The 17,871-nt window shown below is 42.1% G+C and overlaps 1 protein-coding gene across 1 annotated transcript in view; it reads right to left on the bottom strand.

The window, feature by feature from the left end:
- Nucleotides 1-11,176, bottom strand: part of LOC104126931 (TLE family member 4, transcriptional corepressor) — a 72,044-nt gene extending 60,868 nt beyond the window's left edge. Inside the window, exons 1-2 of the mRNA XM_035895034.1 lie at nt 11,095-11,176; nt 8,150-8,212 (exon numbers count right to left, since the gene is read on the bottom strand). The gene's annotated coding sequence lies outside the window, so the exon portion shown is untranslated. The remainder of the gene's footprint in view (nt 1-8,149; nt 8,213-11,094) is intronic.
- Between the last annotated feature and the right edge of the window lie 6,695 nt (nt 11,177-17,871).

The following is a 17,871-nucleotide window of genomic DNA, read 5'->3' as shown; positions in this document are numbered from 1 at the left end:
TATGGCCACAAGTTGAACACGGAGAGGAGCGAGCTCTTGCCTGTCTCCTCGAGAGGTGCTGAAACTGTAATGGTGAAACATCAACTCTGTACCGAAACCAACGCCTAGGTGTTCTTTGGAGAAAAGTTTAAGGAAAGGGCTGAGAGGGTCTCTTCAAAGCCTCTGTTTTGCCCCCCATTGCTGTGTATACGGGCACAGCGGAGCCGAGGAACAGCCCATGCAGCCACACCTCCTGTATGTCCTTACCAGGGGCAGAAAGCTGCATAAAATAAGGTGGGGACCCAAACCCTAAAGACCTCCAACACAAGAGTAGGTGAAGAGCATCAGAAGGGCTCCCCAGGCAGCACCCTGAGTCTTGCTGGGGGAGGGGGCCGCAAGGAAGGGCTCCGCTACCTCGGAGTCTCAGATTTGCCAGTTCTCGGTGCAATGCACAAACAAAAATGGCATTTTCGCTCTCTCCCATAAAAGCGCTCAGAGTGAGAAAAAGCAAGCCTAAAAATCCACCTGTAACTGTAAGAAATGCTGACCTCAGCTATGAAAAATGGATAAATGCAAATAATGAACGAGGTAATTTAGAAACACTCCTGGAAGGAAGAAAATGGTTTTAAGGTTTGTTTGTTTTTAAGCAAAGGAAAATTAAATGAAGGAAATGCCAGGAGAGCAAATAACATACTGCTGCAAACAGAATCACAGCAGTCCCATTTAGAGTTTTGTAAAGCTACAGTGCTAACATAAACCAAATCTGTCACTTATAAGTAGAAAATGAAAAGAACAAAAAGCAGGCCGAACATGAGCAAATGTGTTCTTGGCATTCAGAAAAAAAAAAAAAAAAAATGCAGTGGTGTATCACTATCACAGACAACCAGTAAAAAGCAAATTACGATACTCAAGCCTCAAGCTCCTGACAACGTGTTACCATCTCCAGGTCATCACATGCTACAGACAGGTACAGCTTTCATTGATTACATAGCTGAAAGCCCGGTGACACGTGGCTCTAGATGACAACAGGATGATCATAAAAATTACACCACCATTTTCTGGTGGAGGTCAGACACACCAAAAATGAGTCATAGCATTTTTCATCAAGTCATTAAAAAAAAACAAACCCCAAACCAACCAACCAACAAAAAAAAAAAACTACCCACAAAAATGGGATTTAAAAATTTTAACAATTATTTGAAAAAAAAGTCAATTTACTGAGAGGCTGACAGTCACTTTTGCTTTCCTACCATTTCCTAGGCAATGTTTTTTGCACTGAGGTAAAGAAAGGGACCTAGCTCTTGATTTGTATATATGAGCATTCAGTTCCAACACCCATTTACTTAAATCTTGTTCCCAGTGCCACAGGCAGGAGAAGAAAAAACTTCCAAGGGACCTACAGAAAGCCAGCCTGAAAACATCAAAGTTATTGTAGAAATCACACCAATTTTCATCTAGGTTTTAGAAAAATAAGACAAATCCACAAGAGTTTCAATGGTTTCCTTTCTTTTACAGCAAACATATGAAGAATGGCTCTGAGGAGTATTTGGAAAAAACATTATTTCATTCCCAGGTGAGAGGAAGAGATGGTGGAGGGGTAGAGTACCAAAATATCACTTTAAGATTTCTGCTGGAAAGCACTGTAAGACAGGAATTCCCTAAGCAGCCACACAAGGCATCTTTCATTGATCCTAATAGGTTTGGGATCAAACCTTCACACAGAGGAGAAAACCCACGGGCCTTGTAACACTGAGCCTAAATTAGGTACGGTAGAGACAATTAAAACTCTCCTATTGCTGGCTGCTTTAACATTGATTTAATCTTCAGTGGCTAGTATGCAAAAGACCCAAAATGCATGGTCTGTAATTAGCCTCTCCCTCACTTCCACCTCGTCGCAGCAACTGAGCGGACACAGCTCAGCTTCCCGAAACCCCATGGGGTTAGGCAGGGGGGCCTAACCCCAGTGGCCCCATGGCTGCTTCGAGTCACAGGTGCACACCACACACTCCAGTGGTGAAGATGCAGGAGAGCAGAGTCACCCTGTGGCATGCAGCATGCCGCGTGGGGTTTGAGGAGCCCACCGGCTGCCCCCCCGCAACTCTGACCCCCCGGTGGGCAAGGGGCTCCATCCACGTTACCGACCCTGGCTGCGGGAGCGGGTGGAGATCTCTACAGGCAGAGAAGGAGCCCGAGTGGGCTCCGAGGACCCACTGCAACCTGAAACCAAGGTGAGGGGTGGGGAGCCCAGGGGCCCACCGGGCGGGTACCCAGGGATGGATGGCTCCAGTGCTCACCGCGTGCTTGAACACCTTTTCCGTCCAGCCTGCTGGTAGCAAGCAGCATTATGTTAAAACCAAGGCGTACACATTAGCCTGCCCATCAAGTGATCACACGGCGATTTATAGCCAAGTAAAACCAGCAACAACAAAAAAAGGGTTACTTTTTTCCCCAACCAAATATAGACACGGGGTTGCAGCTTTCACGCACATTTAATGCTAGCCTTCCTCTGTGCACACAAGCAAATGACAGACCCATTTTCTTCAGTTATGGGAAAACAATATTTTGCATTGCATTTAACAGGCCCAAGCAATGAACTCAATACCCTGCCCCGCCTGTCACGCAGACTAGTATCATTTCTCCTTTTTAACTTCTTCCCTGTCTCTTCTCTTCACCCCTTTTCACTTTCTGTAACGAGCCATGTGTCTGCATTTGCCTTGAGTTGGAAAACCTCCTCCTTTCAGTCTCACGGTGGGTAGCAACAACAGAGACCACAAGAAGGATGTAGGCTTTTTCACCATCACACTGTCTCACCGCACTTATCTTACCACCTAGCCCTGGCTCCTGCACAGACACTGCAGCATGATGGAAAATACCTGGGCTTTTTATACCACGCCAGAGCTACCCATGGCTCCCAGAGGCACGGATGCTGGTGTTAAAAATGCCCAATTCCAGCCTGTCTCCAGCACCACCCACCACCATCCAAAGCAAAACTCACTGAACGATTCACTTTGCAGAAGCAAGTGGGCTCTGCTATGTTTTATTCATATTATTTTGTTGTTGTATTATCTATTTAGAGGGAGTACAGACCAGGTCTTGCTGAAGAACTGCAGCAGTGCCATTCTGAAAAGCCCGATGTAGAGAGGGCATAATGAGACAAGGCTGCCCAAAAAATACTAGTGAGAGCCAGAGAGCAAACACACATTTACTGTGGAGTACAGCACACACCTAGAAAACTAAAAGGGATCAGCAGGGTCACTGCATCCAAGCACCGTAACTCAGACAAGATATAATAAACACTTCATAAAAAGGTAAGAACATTATTAGCAACATATGCATAAACTGCTAGCAAGATGCCGTCCTTGGTAGGAGTACAGCTATCTGACAGCTTCCTTGCATTTACTGTTTCAGCTGTAGTCTGGGACAAATCTAAGATGGAGGCAAACAATTTTGTCTTCTCAGCCTCTCACATCTCAGACCAACAACTACTTCCTTTTGAACAGCATGTAAGGACTTCTGCTCTGCTTCTCTATAATGGATCTCACACTCTTCATCCACATTTACTGAACTTCAGAAGTACCTCTAGGGAAGGCTTGTACAGGGAAGAGCAAGCACATTATGGTCCATATCTATAATGTAAAAGGAAAACCATCAACTAATATTAAAGTGTATGAAAGGAAAAGATTGCATGCAGCCATTCCTTTTTATATGTTTGCTTGCATGTATGCATGCCAGTGCTTGGCATTTTATTTTACTTCCAAATATATTTGACCACCTTATGCACAGGGAAATGAAGATCCTTATTAAAGGGCAATCCTTTTAGCCCATTATTAGCTAGCTCACTGGCAGTTGGAATGGCAAGTGCACCTTCTGAAAAAGTTTATTACAGACACCTCCAGCCTAGTAATGCTTCCATGGAAGTTGACAGGGGATGATACCGTGGACATTTGTCTGGCTTCTCAAGCAGCTTTTGCAGGTTGTGCTGAGCTCCAGGTTGCCACAACTACATCGTTAGCTGTAAATCAGCCAGCTTGTGTGGGTCTTGTGAATATAAATGCAGTCAATATTTACTCAAAAGAAGCTAACCGTGATATATGAGTATCTCCAGCCACACTGAACAAATACCACCATCCAGCAGATGAGGTTGTTCAGCACTCGATAGCCCACAGGGTCCCACAACAATAGCCACAGGTTGTAGCCAGCCACACACGCCACCTTGACCAGACAGGAACCAGCCCCAGCTCAAAAGCCGCAGGCTTCAGCAAGTGTCACACTGGGCTGCAGCTGGTAAATGCAGTTGAGAAGCAGCGTGAATTAGCAGAGGCATGGTCTACAGCTTTAGACCCAAAATGAAATGCATCTTCTTGGCTAGATCACTTGACAACGTGAACATCGAACTATCTGTATCAGCTGCAGCAGATCAAAACCAAGTTAACCAAGTGCTAACAACCTCCAAGTATTCATCTACAACCTTGCAGGCACCCCCTTCGCCTTATGCAATAGGAACTGCTTTGGGCACACTGGTATCTCACAACACCACAGGGAGGTGGAAAATGACTGTTGCGACACAGGAAGCTTGCAACTGCAGCAGAAAGTGAACACGCATCACCGCTGAGGTCCATCTCATGCCTCAACCACAAAGTCATTCTTTCCAATCAAAACGGGAAGCTCATGTTTCTTGGTGCTGTTTTTTAGCCTGCCTAAATCGGAGTCAAGGTAAAAACAAGGTACCACTTGACTGAGTATTTAGGCAGGTTAGGAACTTTTCTTTTCAATATATACTTAGATGTATGGCACAGTAAAACTGACTGAAGCCTGGAGAACTTCCTGAATACTTCACTGGACTGCCCCCTGAAACAAAGCATGCACCAGTACACAGTAGGGTGATGTATTGTAATTGCATCCTTTTCACGAGATCTCTAGCGATTTTGGCCACGATTTCTTACTTCTAAGTGAGTTATTGCAAGCCATTGATTCCTTACAAAGTTAACAAGCATTAAGACAAGTTAACCTGGTGCTATTATGAGGCAATAATGTTGCCATCAGTGCATGTAACCACTGTATTTTGTTCATTTTTCCCTCAGGCACAATACAAAGGAGCCTGATCACATTTTTCAACCACTATTCCACAATTAGACTGTATGCAAAATGCATAAACAGCAAAAGCATGCTGCAATTCAATTATTCTCTATTAATCTAGATGATGAAATGAAGAGGCTTCCATTAAGACACTCACTTTTTAAAGACACAAATTAGATAGAAACCAAGACTAGCAGAATACTCAAATCTGGAGATCAGTTCTCTTTTGCCTCATCAGTATATGCCAATATAAACAGATCTAAATAAGTGTTTCTACTAACAGAGGTCAAACAGTTACCAAGATTTTCCTAACCCCAGTAAGAAAATTATCACCATCAGTGGCACTGTCAAGACCCGTGAAAAGCTGTTTTATGCTTCCCCTTTCAAACCCTCCTTGCTGTCCAGTCCCCCTCCCCTCTTGCTAGGTGAACTAAAAAAAGCATGCTTGCCTCCACGCAAGACGAATGAGTACACCAGCTTTTTGGAAGTGCTCCCTTCTGTCTTTGTCAATGCACGTAAAAACTCTGAAGTCCTGAACTTTTTTGACCTCTCCATCTCCTCTGTAGCCCAAAGAGCTTTGACACCATGAAACACACACAGAGGAGAAGCTGTAAGACTCAGTAAATGAGACATGCAAACAGGTGAAGGAAACCTTATGGGCCAGGGATTTAAAAGGCAGAGGCTCACTAGTGCAGAAGCCAGACAAGAGCCTGTTTTCGATCTAAGCTTAACTCAAAGCTCTGATTTAAAGCCTAACAAAGTAAACACCAGTCATTAAGCACACTGATGCTGGTGCGCTTAAGCCCTCACTGAGTGGTACTGTACCCATGACGGAAGTGGGACAACATCATTTTCTAAATTTACAATCTGGATGATCTCAGTTGTCTACCTACATAGTTCTTACAAGTAGCATAGTAATGGCAAGCTACTGCAATGGCTAAGACCAGAATTGCTTTAGAATTGCTCTCCATGCCCAGCTTGATGGCCAGGAGGTTGTTAAACAGTGATCAGGGCCCTTGGCTTATAGTTCCCAAGCTACTGACTGCAAGCACCACACGGGAGATTCTCCTCGATGGAAGTACCATGTGCAGCCTTCACAGCGCTGCCTCCCTCTAAGGCAGGGGCTTAAAATGTACCAACACCAGCTTTCAGGAGAACTCAGGGCAATTTAGCTCCAGGGACAGGGAAGCACGATGAATATGGAACAGAGGAAAAAAGAGAGCGCCCCTGCTCACCTGAGTGGGACACCACTAAGATCAAAGCTCAAAAACCTACAGTCTTTTTTTCTTCCTTTTTTTTTTTCCCCTCAATTCCACATAAGCATATAGAAGGGGTGGAGGCTAGGATTTACAAAATCAAAGGCCAAAATCTATCAGTCACTATGAATCAAATACATCTTTCTTCAAATGCATTCTAAGCTCATGTAATCCCTTTGCTTGTCTAATTGGCAAGAAACACCTACTCCAAGAAAGCACACGGGCTGGGTTTGTGGAAGCAGAGCAAGCACAGTGGTGTGTCTTACTTGTGTAAGTTTTGTTTAGCATTTCAGCTGACAACAGCAGTACCATTATCAGCAGCAGTATACTGGTACAAAGGTTTTAAAGACGGTATCACATGTGCTAGAGGGGATGTCTCTGTCGTGGAAACGTCAATCCCATGTCTTTGCCAAGATCACAGTTTTGCGTGCCAAGTACTCACCCCTGCCTTTGTTTCAAAATCATGTCATTTTAGTGCTCACTTTAGCATGAGTATGAATCAGCTTTACACCTTGTTTTTATATGCTGTGCTATTCCTGCACAGCAAATAAAACCCTGTAACTAGATATATAGAGGTTCTGTAGCAGTCAAAGTACAAAGTCAACAGCTACTTGTTTTAGATCCTTGCAGGACTTGAATTCTGGTCCCCCAGTGATGTTACTAGATCATTACACATCATTTAGTTTCCACAAATCCATCTTTACAAGCAGAGAGTACAGCAGTGCTCACAAGCATTGTCAGGTTCTAGTTTTGATAGCGTTATTCCTATTTCAAACATAGATAGATGCACACGTGCGTGCACACATGCAGCGCGTTAGCTGAATGCTAACATCGAGCGCACAGCCTCTTGTTTGCAGCAGGATGAGCAGCTCTCTTGAAAAGCAATGGAACAACTGAAAAGGTGGAAGAAAGTCACAACGTGTTCTCAGGCATGACGTTTTACAGATGAAATGCACAGAAATACACTTTCCAGCTTTGACTTTTCAGCTACCGATTCTACTGAAATGGAACAATGCACTAAATAGATGCATGCCAGCCTGCACCTGCAGACCCCAGCCTCCAGCCCCTTCCCTCCAACAGGGTGGGCAGGGGAAGGCATTATGCACCCCAGGTCTCCTTTCATGAACCACACCTACATTTTACTTCACACATGCCTGTGGCTCCAAAGCTCCCTCGCTAGCTCCCCCCAATTCCCCCAAATCCCAGTGCCCCTCAAAGTATCTACAATGCACTCAAGACAACACCAGCAAATCATAATTTGGAGAAAAATTAGTGCTTCGAGAAATTAGCTCACAGTGAGCTTCAATCTTCTGCCTATATTCCCCAAATACGCAGGAAACATAAAAGGATTTAAGGTAATAAGTAATCTGGGATGCAGAGAGAAAAAAACCAAGGAAAAAAGCTGCATTTGTATGCCTGCTGTGTTGAACATCACTAGTTGGTATACCAAAATAGAAGTTTCTGACGAACTTTAATGCCTGCTGCCAAGAATGTAGCACAAATCATGCCTTTCTAGCATTTTTGCAAGCTATCCTCTGATTTCAGACCAACAAAGTCATAACCGTGAAGAAAACTGCATTGTACATGAGAGCAAAATATTTAAACAACGGAAATTTTGCTTAGTACATTACAACACGTTCCATTTCATAAATATATTTAAATAGTATTATAATGGACTTGAGGAAGAGAATGAAGTTACAGCAATAACAGCACAGTGGAAAGTCATCTACAAGCACCAAGAGATTCATAAAGAAACTGTCTCAACACAAAGTCCCACTTCTGTAATAGGTACGATGAGGCAATCGTTTAGATCAGCACCAGTACAAACGACTACCTACCTCTTGGGACAGGAAGGGAATGACTTGTGCACATATAGCATTCAGCCTCTTGACAATTTCTGCCTGCAAGTGACAAAAAGAAAGAAGTTCAGTTATATAAATTCTCAGATGCCATGGTCACCCATGAAGACAGAAGATACATTTGTTTGGGGTTTTTTTAATCTCTAGTCATCCCCTGCCCAGGACAGATTATCAATATAATGGAAGTATCTGGACACCAATTCAACAATACCTAGGAAGCTAGTAATTTCTGGCTAAAAAGTTTTCCTTAAAAAACAGTGTTTAGAACTGATACGAAGAAAAGTTAATTCTGATTACGCATCAAAGGCATTTAAAGAAAAAAATCTTCAGAAGATGTAACAAAAAAGATGAAGAAAATACTGTGTATTGAACTAAACCGCTTCTAAGAGGCAAAAAGAAGGATCATTTCAACTTACAACAATGCCACTGTAAGCAAAGGGAACAAATAAACTTCTATACTAACACTGCATATCATGAGAACATTATCAGCACAATATAAAACTTCACTGCTAATCATTCTACCACACAGTTTAGAAAGGGATACTGCAGTCTTGTTTCATATTCATGCTGTTATCAAACCCGAGGTTAATAGTAGTTACTTTCACATTGCAATTGTGATGAGAAATGAGTAATAGACAATGTTTTATTTCCACACTGGAGATCAATTCTTATTCTATGTATTTAACCTGCAAATCTCAATAGAGACGGAGGAGATTTAGAGAGAGAACACAAGAATTACAGCTCGAGAAACAGAGTATTTAAAGCCACATAGACTTTCTTACAATAACTCATAACTTTCTTATAACAAATTGTAACCAGGGTCAGTTCCTCATTAGATGGTAGGACAGAATGCTCTTCCTCTTGCAAAGTCACTAACTGTATGACAAAGACATACAAACTTGCACAATTTAGGCTTCCTTCTTTTAACAGCAACCCTTCCAGCCTCTTTGCTATGTTGCCTTTTAAATTGCAAACACTTAGAAAAGAACCTATAGAACAAAAAAGCTCAGAACTAGCAGTGAAAGAAGTCAGAACCACATATAAAACAAATCTGGGTCCAAGGAATACTGCAATTACACAGCTACGTAACCAGAAGACATGGTATGCTAGAGGGAATGGTACATGCGAAACTAACTCTGCCCCCTTGTGCATACTGTGATACACTCGAGCTAACACACACTATTTTGCAATACAATTTCTTCATTTCTCTGACATCCATCTAAACTTCTGTACGTTATTTACAGAGCAATTTCTATGCTACACTGTCCCAGTATCTTCTCACTGGTCTTCATTGGTTGTGCAAGTCCTCATCTCGTTGAACATATGCATTTTAATACATTTTTACACGCATCTACTACACCTTTCCTGCTTATTCAGCAGCATAGGTACCTTAAAGGACACTTAAGAATATGCTCTGTCCACCACAAAGCTAAATTACCTGATAATTTCAAAGGTCTACATGTGCCTGTAATATCAGATATCCCACAATGTTAAACTTAAATACCCCTTTAAACAGTGTTCGCTGTACTAGTTGACACACAGGTTTACGAACTGCTTATTACACAGAGCAGTACTGGGAGCGACAAGATGTGCACAACTAAGCTTCAGCCAGAGAGGCTGTACAATCCAGTACGGCGTTACTTGAGAAACAATATTTGATTAAGGAATTGTAGACCGTAATATAATGCACAGCTCCAAGGTAGCTGTGCTGTAGTGGTTTAAGCACCATTAATTTAGTCATTTCCAAATTTTAGGTCCCAGCCATGCTGCTGTTTTTTATTTTTTAAAGGAATCTCCTGAGCAGTTTAAAACCAAAGAGTAAACCACACATCCTGCTCTTTGAGGCTTTTCTACATGAAGAGAAAACTCTTTAGTGCCACCATCCTGACTTGAGCTGAAGCCACTCTGACCTGCCATTTAACACGGATACGTGCCTTAATAAAAAAAGGCACATGATGCTTTCCTCCACTGCAAAAACACTCCTCCTACCCATCTTCAAAATGCCTGTTGCAACCTTACCTACCTCCTGCGCAGCTCCTGTGGGGAGCCTTTGCCTTGGTTGTGCTCAGCAGAAGACTACTCTTCCACCACAGCTACATTCTTCAGCTGGATGCCTCTACTGCACCACTTAGGAACTGAGAGCAAAACTGGCTCGAAGCGCCATGCAAGAGCTCAGTGTGTAATTTTAAAGGGCATGTAGATTCATAGATTTTAAGGCCAGAAGGGACTGTTACAATCGTCTTCTCTGACCCCCTGAGTAACACAAGCTGTAAAACTTCACCGACTTCTCCGTCAAACACGTAAATTCTAGCTCAGCTAGAATACAGCCTAGTCAACCAAAATTATTTTATTCAACTCACTTTGTGGCATTTCTTCTCAATTAAGGTACTCAACCCCAGCTATTTCAAGCTATTTCGGCTATGATGTTTTTCTTTTGATCACTTCCCTCCCTGCCCCCCAAAAGAAGAAGTATGTCTCTCTTCTTACTGCTCTTCTGGCCAAAAAGTGGTTGAAACATATTTGCTCAGTATTTATACAAAAATTCACCTCCGGCAGATTCTGAGCCTGGGAAACGTTAAGCTAAGAAACATCTTCCAAAAAGCTGTAAGTAACTGAAAACAGGTGGCTGAATATGAACGGTTACACAACCGTAATAAACCTCTTGGTATCAATCCCACTGGAGTACAGAACAGAGAGTCTTTTCATGCCGTATGCAGGAAAGCGAGCTGATGGAGACAGCAACCCAGCTCAACCTACGGAGAAGAGAAAGAGCTCGCTACCAGCTTGCAGAGATGCCGAGACATTCCCCAGCAGCATTTCTCAGCTCGGCAAGGGGCCCACCAGGCCAGTCACAACATTGCTGAGAAGCCCTTGCTACACTGAGGCAGGTGTTTACATGATCTCTTCATTAAAACAGCCCTCACCTCCCCTAACGATGAGCATCCCCAGGTGTGCGGTTGCGCATGCGGTTATGTTTTATCATCCTGAACTATTGGGCAGCAAGGGAACAGCCCAGCCCAAGCAGCAGCAGACCGCAGGGGCACGGCATGACCGGGACAGGGACTGTCCACCTTTGGAGACCACAGCCAGCAGGAAGGCGTTGAAGGCCAACACGTACGTGTACCATGCACAAATGACAGACCATCACACGTTCACGTTCTGTACCAAGAAAAAAAAAGTTAAACCAACATTTTCACATAGTGAATACGAAGTAACCCTCTACCTTGACACCGCAACTGTTTCTGCAATTAACTGTGCAGGTGAATACCACAAACGCAAGCTGGATCATTTATTACAAAATGTACAAGAGAAGGAGTTAGCTGCCTGAAGCTAGCCAGAGTGGGTTTCTTGCGACACCGCCTTAAAACTTGAAGGTGTAGGTACTGATGACGTAAGTTAGCACCCCCGTAGACCTATTCCTACTGCCACTGGATGGGGGCCTGGAAGCTTGATGATCTTCACGTAATTCAATGATATTCATGTACAGTACAAAGTCAGACACAAAATAAAACACGAGTCCACTTCACATTTCTACACTGGTAGGGATTTTTAAAACCCTACATTTAAAAACCAGTTTAGGAACTTATTTTTTCTCCTAGATGTTAGGCCAATGGGTTTTTCATGATCAACCTAATTGGCAGGAGAAGGAAAAAGTATGATTTCATAAAATCAGGCAGCCAATTCCTCACATGGAAAGCCAAAGTTGCCTCGGAGACACGGCTGCTTCCACGGTCATCTAATTTTGCCTCTTTTGTCCCGTGGGACCAGGCTTTAGAGAGGCATCATTTATTTACAGGCCTTTCCACTGGGCTTCAGTTATCGGCCAATAATACCGTGGACACATACACTTCTAATGGCCTATGTTTTGAAACCAAGTCTAATCTGATGGCGCAGCGCCCAAACTCCTTTTCCAGCGTAGCCATTAAAGGATGTAGGTTATTGCTGTTGTCACCATTGATATTTGTCATTGTAATGTAATTAGGGCCCTAAAATGATGCATTACAGCCCTTGGCACAGCTTCTATTAAAATCTTTTCTTCTGCTCACTGAACTGCGACCTGCTTTCTGATGAATAACAGACAGACAGCTTTAGGGTGAGGAGCAGATTCATCAAAGAAGTATTTTTCAGCTCTGGAAATAAAATAAATAAATAAATAAATAAATAACAGAGGGCAACCTAAGAAGAAAAGCACAAGGAAGTTGGGGGGGAGGGGGGAGGGAAGCAAACAGAGCATTTGAATTTCATCTGACCACTTGAAATTCTGATTGCATCTGATGAATCTTTCTTAGGACAATATATTCCCAGCCTGTGAATCACATGGTTAATCAGGGCTCTAATCTGCTATCCATCAGCCTATGCCAGCACTGTAACTTCCAATCAAATTTATAGGTTATGTGGGTCACGCATCCCTGAACAACTACATTCACGGATATCCCATTTAAACCGGCACAGATTCTGAAATGCTGTTGTTAGGGTTACTGAATGTTATAATACTATTCAAAGCTTTATGAAAGCTCCTGATAAACAGCTGCTAAATTATTGCCTATGGATACAGCATGATGCTCTGAAATAGCATTAATGGCCCAATAAAAGGGCGATTGTTCATGCCAAATATAAAAAGGATAGCTTTTGCTGCCATAGTTTGTCAAATGTGTTAACAAACACCGACAGTTCTATTACTCCTTTCCCTAAACACAAAAGATGTTTGCTTTTGCATAAAAAGCACACCAGCATGGAACCAGAAAAGATGAGGGTGAGGCAGTCAGGGAAGGCTCGGGCTGGAATCGTCTTTTCACTCATCTAATGCAATCTTGTACTGTTTGCATCCTTTGGGAGGCACCTACAAGAGACACTATTTTAACAGTTCTGAGCTCTTTTCATAGCCACTTACGTGCCATCTTTTTCAAAAAGAGAAAGACTAAATATTTACGAACTATAATGTTAATAACTTTTTCATTTTGTTACGTGCATAAAGAGACAGGAATAAAAGCACTGTGCCAGAATCTGATCCAAGTAAAGGAATGAAGACCCATATCAGTTAACAAGTCTCTCAGCGTTATTGCAGCGATACAACACAAGAGCAGCATCTCAGGTCCTCAGTTCATCCAGCAAAATCTTTTTGACCAAAGCCAATGGTTAAATGGTGCTCAACTGCCTAAAAACCTGACCTTTAAGTTTGTACGTGACTATAAAGCATTCTGAAAAATGTTCAGCAGATAAGCCTGTGGGCAAGGCTACACCTCAGGTCTGGCAAGGTAACCTGGACTGTGAAGGGGGCTCAGCAAAGCTGGTCCTTGGGGTACAACCACGGCCCCCGCAGCTACCAGCTGCACGCAGAGGGGAGCACGTGATGGACCATTAGACTCCTAAACCCCTCTGAGGATGGCAACGTAGGGATTTAATTCAATTTATCCATGCCACACACAGCTAAAATAGGACATAAGCAGAGGGTAAAATATGGGTATGTGTTCAAGTGCCTCGATAAGTATTTTAGCGTATGTCCAAATTCTTAGTGTAGATGGGGACTAAAAGAGAAGCAAGAGTCATATAAACTCCAGATATTAAAATATTCAGAAGTGTTCTAATACATAAGGAGTTCAGAATCAATTTTTTGCTTAAAAATCTCCATTTGCATTCTTTTTTGGTGGAGGGAAAAAAAAGAGAATTGGGTTTTTATTTATAGTAGATAAACTTCAGGAAAATATTTCCACTATATTTCACAAAGTTCCATAGTTATTACAATTATAAAAAATTGCTGGTAAAGAATTACCACTGGAGGCTGTAGGTCTGCCAGTGGAATGGAAACAAAACTACTATATATGTATTGTTGAAATAAAACAGAATAATAAAACACTATTGGGAAACCCATTTCAGCAGCCAGTAGGAAAAAGAATATATGCAATTACACTTTCAGAAAAATAATCTGAAACAACCGTTATTTCAGGTTTAATTTGTTCTACACAATGCAGCGTTTGCCAAAAAGATCAATCTAGTTTATTAAGTGCTTACCAAGAACACATGCACACACCCATAATATCTAAACAAGCATTTCACAAATTAGTGAGAACAAAAACCATTACTACACTGTATGAGACATACCACGATTCTGAATAAAGCAAGCAAAAAAGCTAATCTTAGTATTTCACAGAAAATTAACTCTTCTTTCATAAAGAAGAATGTGTTTTGTTTTAATCACAGACTGTTGTCTGGAAGTGCTTACTCCAGTTCTACAGAACTGAAGGAAATACTGCAAGCCCCGAATATAAAATTTCTCTTCAGCCCTGAAGGAATGGTGTTGGAAACTGAGCCACAAAGAGTCTAGCCGTCTAGTCAAAGAGAGCGGAGGGAAAAGTTCTCTGGTGGGAAGTATACTAAACAGCACACAGCTTCTTCACTAAGCCAATTTGTCAAGTTTAGGAGACTTAATTTGAGCAATACATGTATGAGCTGAACACAAGCGGGACCAGACTCTGCCATATAATGGGTACATTCTCCACCTCACTTTCCTATCAGCCTTCTTTACAAACATCCCAGCTAGGCTCATGAAGTACTGTAAACTTGATACTTACCCTTTGTAAGTTAATTTAGGTGCTTATTTTGCACAAAATGCTGCAGACAGCAACATAAGCAAGAAATCGGAGTGGCAGAATTTTCAAAATCAATTTTCTAATGTACATCCCAATCCATGGGCTGCTGAAGTGAACAGGTAAGACATGGCTTTTATTTAATGTCTCAAGACCCACACAGAGCTCAACTGAGCAGGAAAAGACATACTGAATCATTCATGATTAAGACAATAAAAAGCAAGTCAAGTAAGGTGACATACAAACATGCTTCAAGCCTGTCACATCAAGGAATTCGATGGTTTTTGTTAATATCGACTTCTACCAGCAAGTAGGGGAATAGAAATGCACAGCCTGGAGACCTCCATAATCCTTCAGTTGCTCAGGCTGCCACCAGCTAGCAAGCTGCATCCTGCCCTGCCAAAAGCACCTGCAGAGCATCCAGAAAAAAAGGCTGCAAGTGGAGCTTGAAGTGGCAAAGACTGGCTTCAATTTCCCTTCCTCGAAGGCAGCAGGAAACACATGCTGAAAAAGCAGACAGGAACAAGTAAGAAGGGGACACTCCCACGGGAGGTGCTGTTTCCATCAGTAGAGCTTTGAAGTCCTCTACAAGGGACTATCCCTTCACCTACCAGCAATCCTCAGCATTTCACAGCAATACTTGTTTCGTGAAGTATGGCCTCATAACGTATGGATAAGAAGTTTCTACCACTCTCCACCAACTGAAGGAATCTGGCTTCATAGTTTAAAAAAAAACAACAAAACTTTTTTTTTTTAAGCTTATCAACCTGTGGCATCACCACCAAGGCAGCTTCAGCTCCGAGTTCAGTCTTTTTGCATGTGTCTCCTAGCTGCAATTAGGTGACAATTTCCCATTTTAATCTTTCCCATAACAGCTGCACATGCACAATCACCTTACTGCTCAATTCCCCCCCTCACGCATCTCTACGAAGAGCCTGACCAGAGTTGTTCTGTGCCTGCTGGAAATGGCACAAGCCAGTCTAAGCCTGTCCTTGCAACCATATGCATACAGTGGTTTTAGTGCACCGTATCAATTTAACTGGATGCAGAAAGTCCCCTATTTATTTACAATGCAATCTCATACGCTGTTTCTCAGGGATAGCAGGAAAAGTAGTCAAAAAGAAATACTGCAGATCCATAGTTTCAATGTGTACATCGTGAAAAACTTAAGAAAAAAAAAAAAAAAGTGACAGAGAGCTAAAACCTGCTCTCAGTAGGCTTATGTTTAACTTGAGGTGTCCTTAACTGCCCTGGAAAAATATTAAGGAGGCAGCATTTCAGGAAACAACTGAAAGCCTCCAGCAGGTGAATCTAAAAGAAACCAGGCTTTTAAAGTTTACAAATATAGTGCTTAGGAAAGAGGCTTCTGACTCTCTGTTAAAACGTTACTGAAAAATAAACACGAATATTGTTTCCCCTCTACAAAATAGAGCTGTCTGTCCACTTCTGATCCCCACCAGCACTTACCTTTCATTTGCAAATACATACAAAGGAAGGCTCAGAAGTAGCTACAGGCACCCATTACCCTACCTCCACTATCTCTATTATGGCCACTCTGGAGCACTAGGCTCCAAATGTTAATCGCTGAGAAGCTGTTATGCTACCACAGTGGAGAACTGCAAAGCTTGTGGCAGACTTCCAGTTACATCTACAAGGTTGTACTGTTCAGTCTTCATGCTTGCAGAAAACACTGCAACCAATGGTAACACCTAAGAGTCTGACAAAAAAAGAAGGAAGAAAATTCAGTTTCTCCAGCAAGTGTTCTGTTGCTCCACGTTTTAATGAACTACATAAAGCTGATCAATAAACTTGTAAAAGCAGCAATCAGAAGTCCCCCATAAAAACAGGAAAAGCAACGTGACTGCTGAACTCAGCTTATTCTCTTTCAGATTCATCTGGAAGCCAGTAATCAGCCCTTTTGCATCAGGAAAAAGGTTGTGGCTTCTCTTCCAAACTCTGGTTTCCTTGGCTTACCCACCTCAGCCCTGCAGGTTGCGAAGGGTGGAGCCCGTAGCCTGTCTAATTCGTTGATAATCACACTTGGTTATGTCTGCTTCCAGTAAAGATATATACTAGGAATCAGCACACTGATCTATTCAGTGGATTTGTTATGTCTGCTTACAAGAATTCTTACAGTGTTTGAAAACTTTGTCATGTTTCTCCTTCAATCCCTCATCTCTTCTTCCTACCCAGCAATTTTACACCACGTGGTGAATAGCTATCAATTAGCTTAAGAAATCCAGCAAAAAAAGAAAAAGAAAAAAAAAAAAAAAAGGTATTTATTTCAAGGAAAAGTAGTCTACACAAAGGAAACAACATATTAACTCCTTTTCCATTGGGACTTCCTGTTGTACTATGAAAATGAGCAGATGCAATTTCCATAGATCAAGGTACCAGATTTTTGTATTTGACGTAATAGATAAAAATCCTGCCCCATTTAAGCCAGTACACAAAAGCGTGATTGTTAAACAACACCCCAAAAGAGATGAACGAACAGTGCAGTAGATTTTATAGAAACACTATAATCAAGCTTCGATTTTTGAATCCTTCCAATTACACAAATTCAAATAAGGCATGTTACTACCTCAATTTTTAAACCAAGTGGAAGTGATAATCGTTAGTTCTTTCTGAAGATAAGTAAATGTTTCATACTCATTGGTGGTATTTTATCAAGTCCCAGTTTCTGGAATAAAGTGATCATCTGAGAATCAGATTACATTTAAAACACCTTTCTCCCTTTCCCACCTAGAGAGCTCTTTTTTTTCCCCTTTTTTTAATCAGCGACTGAAAGTTATCTAAAATACTAAGAGTGTATAAGTAGGACACATTTTCTTTTACTCTGAATTTAAAAGCAAGTTTCAACTCCAGGTGCTGACTCATGATCTCCTCATGCTTTGAGATGGCAATGCCACATTTCTGCTGAAGCACCAGCTGTGAACCTCCATACTGCAGCAATGGATGGATGGGCGAGCTAGGATGAACCACCACCAGCCTTGTCATTTGGGGCTTACACTGTACCGCATACCATGGCACCGCCACTGTCAGTTTCCCAATTCCTCTTCTCCAGAGCAGGCTGCCCTGAGAGTAAGAGGGACAGTACCAAGGAGCTGGCAAACC

Source organism: Egretta garzetta, unplaced genomic scaffold (assembly GCF_000687185.1).
Source record: "Egretta garzetta isolate BGI_Z169 unplaced genomic scaffold, ASM68718v1 scaffold1005, whole genome shotgun sequence".
NCBI lineage: Eukaryota > Metazoa > Chordata > Aves > Pelecaniformes > Ardeidae > Egretta > Egretta garzetta.
The sequence above is the reverse complement of the archived record's forward strand: the minus strand, read 5'-3'. Positions and strand labels throughout refer to the sequence as shown.